Source organism: Danio aesculapii, chromosome 20 (genome assembly GCF_903798145.1).
Source record: "Danio aesculapii chromosome 20, fDanAes4.1, whole genome shotgun sequence".
NCBI lineage: Eukaryota > Metazoa > Chordata > Actinopteri > Cypriniformes > Danionidae > Danio > Danio aesculapii.
Window position 1 is genome coordinate 28,852,729 of NC_079454.1, and position 10,496 is coordinate 28,863,224.

At 36.4% G+C, this 10,496-nt stretch overlaps 1 protein-coding gene across 1 annotated transcript in view; it reads right to left on the reverse strand.

Annotated features, from left to right (window-relative positions):
* syndig1l (synapse differentiation inducing 1-like) overlaps positions 1-6,057 on the reverse strand; it is a 47,586-nt gene extending 41,529 nt beyond the window's left edge. Inside the window, exon 1 of the mRNA XM_056445409.1 lies at positions 5,415-6,057. The gene's annotated coding sequence lies outside the window, so the exon portion shown is untranslated. The remainder of the gene's footprint in view (positions 1-5,414) is intronic.
* Positions 6,058-10,496: the final 4,439 nt, after the last annotated feature.

Below are 10,496 nucleotides of genomic sequence, written 5' to 3' on the forward strand. Positions count from 1 at the left end.
GTGGGTTTCCTCCGGGTGCTCCGGTTTCCCCCACAGTCCAAAGACATGTGGTACAGGTGAATTGGGTAGGCTAAATTGTCCATAGTGTATGTATGTGTGCGGATGAGTGTGTATGGGTTTCCTAGTGATGAGTTGCGGCTGGAAGGGCATCCGCTGTGTAAAACATGTGCTGGATAAGTTGGCGGTTGATTCCGCTGTGGCGACCCCAGATTAATAATGGGACTAAGCCGAAAAGAAAATGAATGAATGAATGAAAAGAGTTTTGAACTCAGTGTTGAAGGTAATGAGATAATTAAATACCTCACTACTTCAACTTAAATGGAGTAAGTTCACAGTGTAGTTATATAGAATAGTTTTTAACTCAAATGGTTTGTTGCAATCGGTTCCCCCATTGAGATGCCTTAACTTATTGGGTTTTACTGTACTCAGTTGGTTTGAGTTTTCTTCATTTATCAGGTTTTACTCAAATTGCTTCATTTACTCAAATGGAGTACGTACGTTCACAGTACTCATTAGGATTCATTTTTGTACTTAAATGGTTTGTTACAATTAGTTTTCTCAAACGGTTTCAGTTACCTTAACGTTTTGGGTTTTTTCAGTGTATAGATAAAAAGCATGCACAGCACACATATTTCAGGGGAAATGTATGCAGTTGACATTAATAATCTATTAGATAATGAGTCTATTCAACTCAATTTTATTTATTTATTAAGCATGTTTCCTCCTAAAAGCATTAGCACTGAAATGATCGATTATTGGCTACAATGAATCAATCTAAATGAATCATAAACATGTTTACAGAAAACCTAAATGTTTCTGCTTGTAGAAATCTACATTAATTACTACATATTTACTAAACCGGTCAAATTAGCATGAGTGCACAATGGAAGTGGAAATTCTGATGATGGAATTTCTGCAGATAAACAAGTGACAATGCGTAAATTAAGGACCACAGCTCATTTCCATAATGATCAGCACAATCTACCTAGAGCACCATGAATTGTTTAACCACTGTATTGATGTGATTGGATTATTTCTTCTGGTATTACTAATAGATGAACATGAGCGGATAACATTTTTTCCTGGCCTGGTATGTATAATACAGTGTTTTATTTGTTTTTAAGGAACTGTGTAAATGGAAATCATTATGACAGTGTTGTCGTCTGTAGACCAAACATTTATGTTTTAGTATGTTTCTGTCATATAAATAAACATAGTCATGTTTATATAAATCGTGTAAAAAATGCCTCCAATAAAACTTTTAAAAATTGTACAAAAAGGCCATAAACCTTGACAGTAGTTTTTAAACTCCAAAAGAGGGTTTGCTCTGGTGCAACCTGTCAGCAAATCTAATCAAATACATTTTCAAGTTCTCACTTTATCAGAAAAAGCCTTGGATTCCTATGCATTCCAACTTCAGGAAGCAATGTAAAGTCAGCCAGTCAGATTAGCTGTTGCAGTGCGCGTCTGACTATCTGTGTGTGGTCTGTCTGAAGCCGAGACTAATATTCATCAGTGTCTTTAATGTGTGATTAATGTGATGTTAAATAGTCTTGCAGGTTTATGATGCTCTTTAACCAAGCACATCAATCGTGCTCAGATCTAAATCCTGTCATATCTCTCTTTTTGATATTAGAAAACGACATGTGGCCGCGGTGGTTGGTGTGCCCTCTCTTACCTTCTCCTCATTAATCTGTGATTAAAATAGCAACACAATCAGATAGAAAGCAGCTTATTTCAGAGCTTTTCGATTTGATTGTGCCGATGCCTCAGCGGACCGTCAAATGTAGGATCATGCATCAAGAATGCTGACTTCATGCTTCGCAGATTGTTTGAGCTCCCACACGCTTTTCAACACAGTCAGCATCTGCTGAGCACATTCTCCCAGTGCAATAATACTACACCATCAGAGCTAACTAATGAAAAGAGCCTCCAGTCTCTAGAGATCAAATTATGAATTAGGGAATAGATTGATGATTAGTTATTCTTGGCGCCTTCCCACTTTTAATGTCAATCTTTCCCTCTATCTCTCTCGCCGCATTGATTCCTGGACAGTTTCGACCTGCATCTTCAACAAAGTGTCTGCTGCAGATCCATTCCTCACTTCCTTTGGCTTCCTCTCCAATGCTAGTCATCATTTCTCCACCCACCTATATATAACAAGGTCTATTTGTGGTAAAAAAGTATTGGTAGAGAACGAATAATGTGGAGTCTGCATTTGTGGCTTGTTATGCAAGTATGGCGCTACTCACTGAAGCAATTAAGTTGTGTAATATCAAAGAGAACAAAACAAAAGTGGTGGAAAAAGTGGAACTTATTCAGCATATGGTTTACACAGCAGATGCCTTCCATGCTGCAACCCAACACTGGGAAACACCCATTCACACACACACACACACACTACAGCCAATTTAGTTTATTCAATTCATCTATATCTAGACTGTGGGGGAAACCGGAGCACTCGGAGGAAACCCAAGCGAACACGGGGAGAACATACAAACTCAACAGAAATGCCAACTGACCCAGCCGGGGCTCGAACCAGCGATCTTCTTACTGCTCACTGCACCACCGTGCCACCTTTTGTTAATATTATTTTACTTTTAAGTCTAAAATAATATTTAAACAAGTATTTAAAATTCTTTTTATGTCTTACATTATCTTGCAATCATTCTTTTGTCCTTAATCATCTGCTGGCATTATTTAGTGCTGTTATTCATCATTAAAATGAGGCCATGCTAAAATTGCTCAAATTCTGCATGAATTCCAGTTAGAGCCGCATTAGCATGTCACAGCAGACCTAATTTACATTTCTGCTACTCTATGTAGTCTGCACCACCCTGGCATTTGAAAACAGAAAAATTCCCCAGGTTCGAACTGCCATTGGAATCTTGAAAATGTGAATTTTAACACAGACTTAAAGCCCTTTTTTGTCAAAAAGAGACACGCCGTGGCCTTTGAAACATGCAAGCATATGCAGTTGTTTGTTTCTGAGAGGTCAGAAACTATTTACAAATATTGGTGGTACAGGACTCTTTCATTGGTGGATTTCACTTGAATCATTTGCTATAAACGTGCAGACTCTGCTGTGAATATTTCCTCATATTGAAAGATGCTGATGAAAAGTGTCCACTTATTTTTTTCCACTGAGTTGTAGTGCAAGTGGCAGCAATAAATTGCATTATATTTTGCAGAGCAAAGATAAAATTGAATCACAGATTCTGGTTTCAGATGAAGGCAGCTGGCATTTTAATGTTGTTTATCTTTACATGATTTCACACAACAGCACTGTAGTTGGTGTCATGGTAATGTCTGGTTTAAACTGAGAGAGCCACAGTATGTAGGCAGCTATAATTTGTCAGAATTGCTCTGTTGAAACATTTGAACAGTGGAATTGCCTGTGATTCATTTCATCTCAAGCAATAGAGCTGAGGATAAAAAGGGTCTTCTACATGACAAATAAGTCTCGTACAGAACTGAGTCAGAGAATCCTTCAGATCATTTTAAAGACTTCTTTTCACAATCAACTAAAGCTTTTAGATCGGTGCGTTTCTCTTATATTTAGTTCCTTAAATGCATTTTTTGTGGAACTTTATCACACAACACTGTTGAGACAAGATTAAGTATTACAGCCATTCCCGGAAATGTGTTTTTAAATCTGTGATCATGGCAACCACTATTAAGCTATTCGTTTTGACCGTGGTGTGTATGCGTGTGCACGTACATGTGTTTGCATTTACATCTGTAGAAAATCACCCGTTAAATGTGAAAAAAAAATTCTTTGTCAAGGTCAGGTGAGAGTGAGAGTCTGAATAGCAACCGTATGAGCAGAGGTGAACAATATGATAGAGGAAAAAAAGGCTGCTTACCCTCAAAGAATAAGTAAAACTGAATTGACCGTGGTTAAATGAACCTTGACAATCTAGTCAGCCTACACAGATTCACAATGGTCAATCAAAAAATATGACGTCAAATCAGCATACCAAAACACAAGCCCAAACAAATCTCTTTCTTCTCCCTTCATGTTTAAAAAGCATATCTAGGTTTGGGTTAAATGTGATTTATTAAACATGTCATTAATGATAAGGGTCACACAACACAGACTTTTTCCTCAGTATTTAATATGAATATGCTAATATTATCTCTTCTATGCAAAACAAATATAACTTATGCATATGGCTCCAGTGACTCCGAATTAACAGTGATTTAGACGAAACAAACATCCACTTCATAAACAGAGTTGTTTTATGCTTGAATCAATCTGTCAATTGCACAAAATTGTCTCTAAGCAGCTTCAAATGAGTAATTGTTCAATCCTTCTCCTCCATCTCAACAACAGCAAGAGAGAGATGCAACATGCTTTCATTCCTCATTGATTATAGCACCTTCATCCTTGTGCAAAGGTGCAATCAAATCCCCCTGCCGGTGTCTTAGTCAATTAAGCCTTATGAGTCTCGGCCCTTCTGAATTCTAATAGGACAGAGGCTGAAAACACTTCAGAGCTGTTAATGTGTCGGGTAAAATAGATAATGGAAACTTTTGCTACTCGTGTACGCACTTTAATCTCCCTATGAACAATTCTGGTTCAAGGGCACAAAGTAATACGGACTTGTAGCACTAAGAGGCTATTTGTGCTTAAGCATTCATTGGATTTGCATATTTATCTGATGATGTTGTGTCACTCTTATTCATATAACCTGGCTTGTGACTCATGCACCCTGTAGATGAAGGGTAAATCAGAGCGGGTAGATTAGAGGGAACAATTGCTTTTTCATACCACCGTTTCCCTTTGAAGGCAATGAATAATTAGAGGGCCTCTTTAAACAGTACAGCATTAGTATTTAGCAAACAGAGAATGAGAATTATCTATCTATCTATCTATCTATCTATCTATCTATCTATCTATCTATCTATCTATCTATCTATCTATCTATCTATCTGTCTGTCTGTCTGTCTGTCTGTCTATGTACTGTATATGCTTTGCTTGCATGATTCATCTGGACAGTACTGGACAGTGTAGTGTACTACACATAGTAGTTACTGTACATAATAACTGGCAATAGTAACAAGCTTAAAATTATTCATATAAATCATGTAAATAACGACAATTGAACTCAATACTGCAACATGGAATAAATAATGCGTAATGTGTCTTTGTAAACAACAGTTATATATACTTTCCACACAAGGACGCATAAAAATGCACTTTGTTGGAACTCAAAATGTAATAAATTACTGCCAACGGCTATTATATATATTATACATTTGTAAGCTACTGCATTTAATCGTAATAGCAGTTAATGCTGGTACTTACACTGTTAAAACACTGACTATTTCTGCTCATTTCGGAAGGCAGTTTGTACATAAGCGCCCATATTTGTGAATTTTTTTCTGCTTCATGTTTTGAAATGTCTTACCTTGCGACTCGGCAGTCCAGGTGTCCGGCTCATTCAGTTTGATTCAATGACAATTTGGCAGTCAACTGGCTTTCCAGAGAAATGTCAAGCGGGTTGAATCCGTAGTCTCGCATTGCAGAAGCCCGTGAGGCGCCGGTAAACTCGATAAACAACACCTCTGATTCGTAAGGATAAACGGGAGCATCAAAACAAAGAACCTGCTAAACGCGAGTCGCTGAAGCAGTTCTTGAGCAACAGATATCCGACGAAATACAGAATTTATCTAGGTGAAAAGCAGGTAAATTACTGACTGTCACACAGTAAAGGTTTAAAACACTCGTACTGTACACCGCGCCTTATAGAAGTGCGAGTCCGCGAGCATCTCTCAGCTTTTCACGAACTTTCTTGTCCGAATCTCCGCGCTTCTGAACCACAAAGAAATGTCACTGTCCTCTTTGTTTACTGTATGAATTCATCAAATCACCTTAATCAGGCTATTGGTGTGTGAAGCTGTAAATTCCTCGTCCATAAAAGTCAATAGTCAGCGAGAGCGAGATGAAATGCTGTCAGTGTCGGAATGAACGGACTTTCAGTTGCGCGTCGCTCCAAACAGCACGCGAATTATGTACCATGTGTCTCGTGCGCGTCGAGGTGTTTCCGTCGACTCTCCTTCAGCCCATATAAAAACATTATACGGCAGCTTTGCGTGGGACGAGGATCTTACAGCTCTAAAGCGCATCCACGGTTTTCTGAGGGGGAAGCTCCGCTTGGAATGTCGACGATAAATAAATATTACAGCAAAGTATTTATTTATTTAATTCCAATAGTTGGAGTGTCCATATACAGAAGTGGAGAGGGGTGTATAAAGGTACAGCCCCGTAGAATAGAAGACACATGACTGGGTCAGTGCATGAAAAAGGTGCCTTTTTATCCCTTATGACGAACATACTATATGCAAACAATGAAAATGATACTCATTTTATATTTACAGATTGTATAGATTGATTAGACTCAAACGCAAATATTTAGGTTTAGATTTTACATGCTATAAAATGGCTTGAGAGCACATTATGTATTAACATTCTTATGATTTTATGCATATCATTCTTCAATTGAACTGTTGTACTGTTATACTTTACAAAACAGAAGCCATTTATTGGAATGACCTAACTATGTGTTCTTTATTATATACTTATTGATAATTTGACATTTTTTAGGATTTTTTGTTACACTTTTGTTATGTTTTATGTTTGTCATCACAGGTCAACATGAATAGTGTGATTTTGTATAGTAAATATCTGACAAGCAGTTTGTGATAAATAACGCAACTAAAACATTTTTATTTTATTTCTAATTTGATGTATAACCTTAACATATATTTTTAACCTTTGGCTCAAGATAGCAGAGTAGATTTTATTAACATTCTTTGCTGATTGCATGTTTATAATGCAATTCTGATTAATTTTACTGTGCCCATTTTTTAGAATGAATTATTTATATAGGCTACTTAATTTGGCATTTTATTAATGACTCAATTTTTCAGGATGCGATTTATCCTTAGTTTATTTTACATCGTCTCATTATTATGTTTTTTCTTTGTCACCAGGGGTCAGTGTGGTTAACCTATAATATTACAGTAATTATCTGACAAATGGACTATGGGTAAAAATATCAAAACTGAAATTTCAAATAAAAAACCTTTTGTTCATACCCCACAGAAAAACCACATAACAAAATCACACCTGAAGTATGTTTTATTTATCTGTTTATTAAACTTTTACAGATATAACAAAGTAATTTTACAGAAAAAATGTAACAAATATTACTCCCAATCCTACCCTCTAAACAAGAGGAAATTACATTTATCCAAGAGATAAAAGAAAGAAATAATAATAATAATAATAATAATAAATGAATAAAAACTGAAAAACTAAATAAAAAATAAAATAAGTTAAAAATAAAAAACCTGTTCAGAATACACATGTACCTTGATAACCCAATATTACAAACATTAATTCTCAGGGATTTATACAATGTACTTAATTACATTTACTTTGCATTTTAAAGGCCCTGGCATTTAGATTGACAGTCTGTAGAGATACAGACATGCTCAGAAAAGAATATTCTAAATGGGTCCCATGTTTCAGAAAAAAACCCTAGTTTTGCCGTTTATTTTAAACCTGATTTTTTCCAAATGGATGAAGCTCATTGCATCTCGCAACCAGTTGTCAAAACTCGGGGGAAATCTTTGTTTCCATAATAAAAGAATACACAATTTTGCTAACAGTGTCAAAACTGCAAGGACATTTGGAGTACAACTCGATAACCCTGCTATATTCGGAGAAAGTCCAAAAAGTGCAATAGGAGAACACGGTTCGATGTGCATCTTGGTCACAGAAGAGAAACAGTTGACAATTGATAGCCAAAAAGAAGTGATTGATGGACAAAGCCAAAACATCTTAAGTCTGCAGGTGCTTGATTACAGCGATCACATACAGTATAGGGTTCAAGTCTTGAGTTATTTTTGCCTCACTTTTGTCCAGTTTTTTCACACAAAACGTTTCACACAAAAATCACAAATAACATTACCACAAAATGACAAAATCACCATTTGTTAAAAAGGTCAGATCATAAAAAGCACTGACAGGTGTCCTTTAAGATGTTGAACTGTACAGAAGATGTTAGTCGGAAGTGTGTCAAGATTAAGCTGATTTTGCAGGTCATTCCAAGCCCTAAGAGCATAAAAGCAAAAAGTATGTTTGCCAAGTTCTGACAAAACCCTTGGGACTTTTAACCGAATACAGGAACCAAATCTAGTGTTGGTCATTTATGTGAAATGTTGGCAAATTAGAAAGATAGGATGTTAGTTTACCTAAGAGAGCCTTTAAAGTAAATAAGTACAAATGTAATTTTCTCCTTTGATATAGACATATCCAATCTAAAGAATCGTACAAAATACAGTGATGCGTCCGTCAGTCTGCACCTGTGACAAAGCATATTGCTGCATGATAAACAGAATCTAGTTTTCTTAATAGAGTAGCGGCTGCATGCATATATAGAAGATCACCATAATCAATTCTAGACAAAAATGTATTCTCAACTAATTTCTTATGTGCCTTTAAACCCTCGTGTCATAATCACATCCTGCCCCGTACTTTAGTGTTCCCGGTCAAAACCGGTCTGTTTTAACTGCTCTTATATTAGCACACACACAAAAAAAAAAAACATTTTTCACCACCAAATTTTTATTCAACATTCTTTAGTTATGAACAATGTCTCAAAGTAGTGTTTAACATGAATTTATAGAATTAGACATCAAATAACTGCAGCAAAAACACAAATAGGCACCATCTGAATGATTTATCATCCAGTAAAGCACAAACTCTATTCTTTCCTGTGTACTCGGATTTTCATTCAGTCCTTCAGTTAGATTATATCAGTGTACTAATGTAGAGAATTGTGACTGAGGGTATGGATGGTGAGTATGGACACAGAACTAGCAGTAATATTTTGGTTATTTTTGAGTGAGATGCTGATGGTCTAATCCAATAAAATAATTGGTGCTTAGCTAAGCTAAAAGAGCTCCTGATTGGCTGAATAGAGATTGGCCGAAAGAAAGAAAGACATTGTTCAGTCTGAAATGTGTGAGTGAGTGAGTTAGGGTGGTGTGTATGGAGATGTTTTCTTACTTATGGATGACTATAGTCTGGATACCCATTAATTTCCTATGGCGGTCACTTTTGACCGGGAACACCACAGGTGTAACAAGGTTGATCAAAACACTCAAAACTCAATGAAAGAGGTAATCATCGCTTTTATATGTTCAAGTGCAGAGTGTAAAGGGTATCATAAGGCCTTGAGGCAATCAGATGTAAAACACAATATTTATGAGTGTTTTAAGTTGTAAATTGGTCAGATTTGACCGAACATGACAGGAAGGTTAAGGTTAAGTATAAGAAACCTAATTTCGGCCTAAGCTTTTTTAATAACTTATCAATGTGTATATCAAGGTCTGACTCCCACTGTTGTTTAATAAAGGAAACGCCTGAAATATGTTAAAAACACATGATCATATGTGGAAATGTAAAACACATGATCATGTTTCAACATGAGTCCACATTTGTTCGCATGTGTTTCTCATGTAGTGCTTAAAATCATTTTCCACATATTTTACATGTGATTGCGAGTCTGATGCTCATGGTTTTTCAGTGAAACTGATACTTAAGCAGGCATACTGTAGCAGCAACACTCTTTTTAGATAAAACAATACAATTTAATCTGATTTAATCTTTAATCTGATTTGATGTTTATCATTGTAATGAAATTTGCTTTTATAAAAATCACCATTTCAAAATGGATACAGCTCTCATTTCATGGGATGACCCAATTATGTGTAAGATAAGCCTGAAGACATAACAATCAATGCTCTTGAAGAATAATCTTACCAAATAAAAGATAATAAAAATCTCTTTAAAATGTATTTTCATTTCAAGAATTATAATTATAGCGCCTCCACGAGCTATTTTCAGCTAGCGTTATAATATATAATGTACATCATGTAATAGAAAGTAAGAGGAGGCGGTGTTTCTATAAAAAGTAAGAGTCAGATGGGAATACAGCAGGAGGGAAATGCTCCGATGTATCTGTGTCTGAGTGCAGAATTGATGTGCCTCAAAATCCTCTTTCATGTGCTCCGTCGGATCACAATTGAAATTCCTGTAAAAAGGGGGAGGGTGGAAAAAAGAGGTGACACAGAGATACTCAGCTGAACCGCCAGTGTGTATCATAGCTCAGTGAATCATTTCTGAGGAGAATAAAAACATGCACTGGGAAAAAGCAGATCATGAAGGGGATTGTAATTAAAAGTGCAAAGGGGGATGTATCTGTGCATGTTATGAAACCTGTCTGTTCTGATTCAGTGGTTCCAAAGCCCTGGGTGAAAGCATGGCATTTAATAGACTGCCGCCTTTTGTGGTGGCATGTGTCCACGCTTTGCTTTTCTCTTCACAAACAGCTGCTCCACACGCTTCAAACCCAAATCAATCACAAAGTCTCCCACAGCACATTTGACTTACACAGAGAGAAGCTGAGCCTCATTTCACT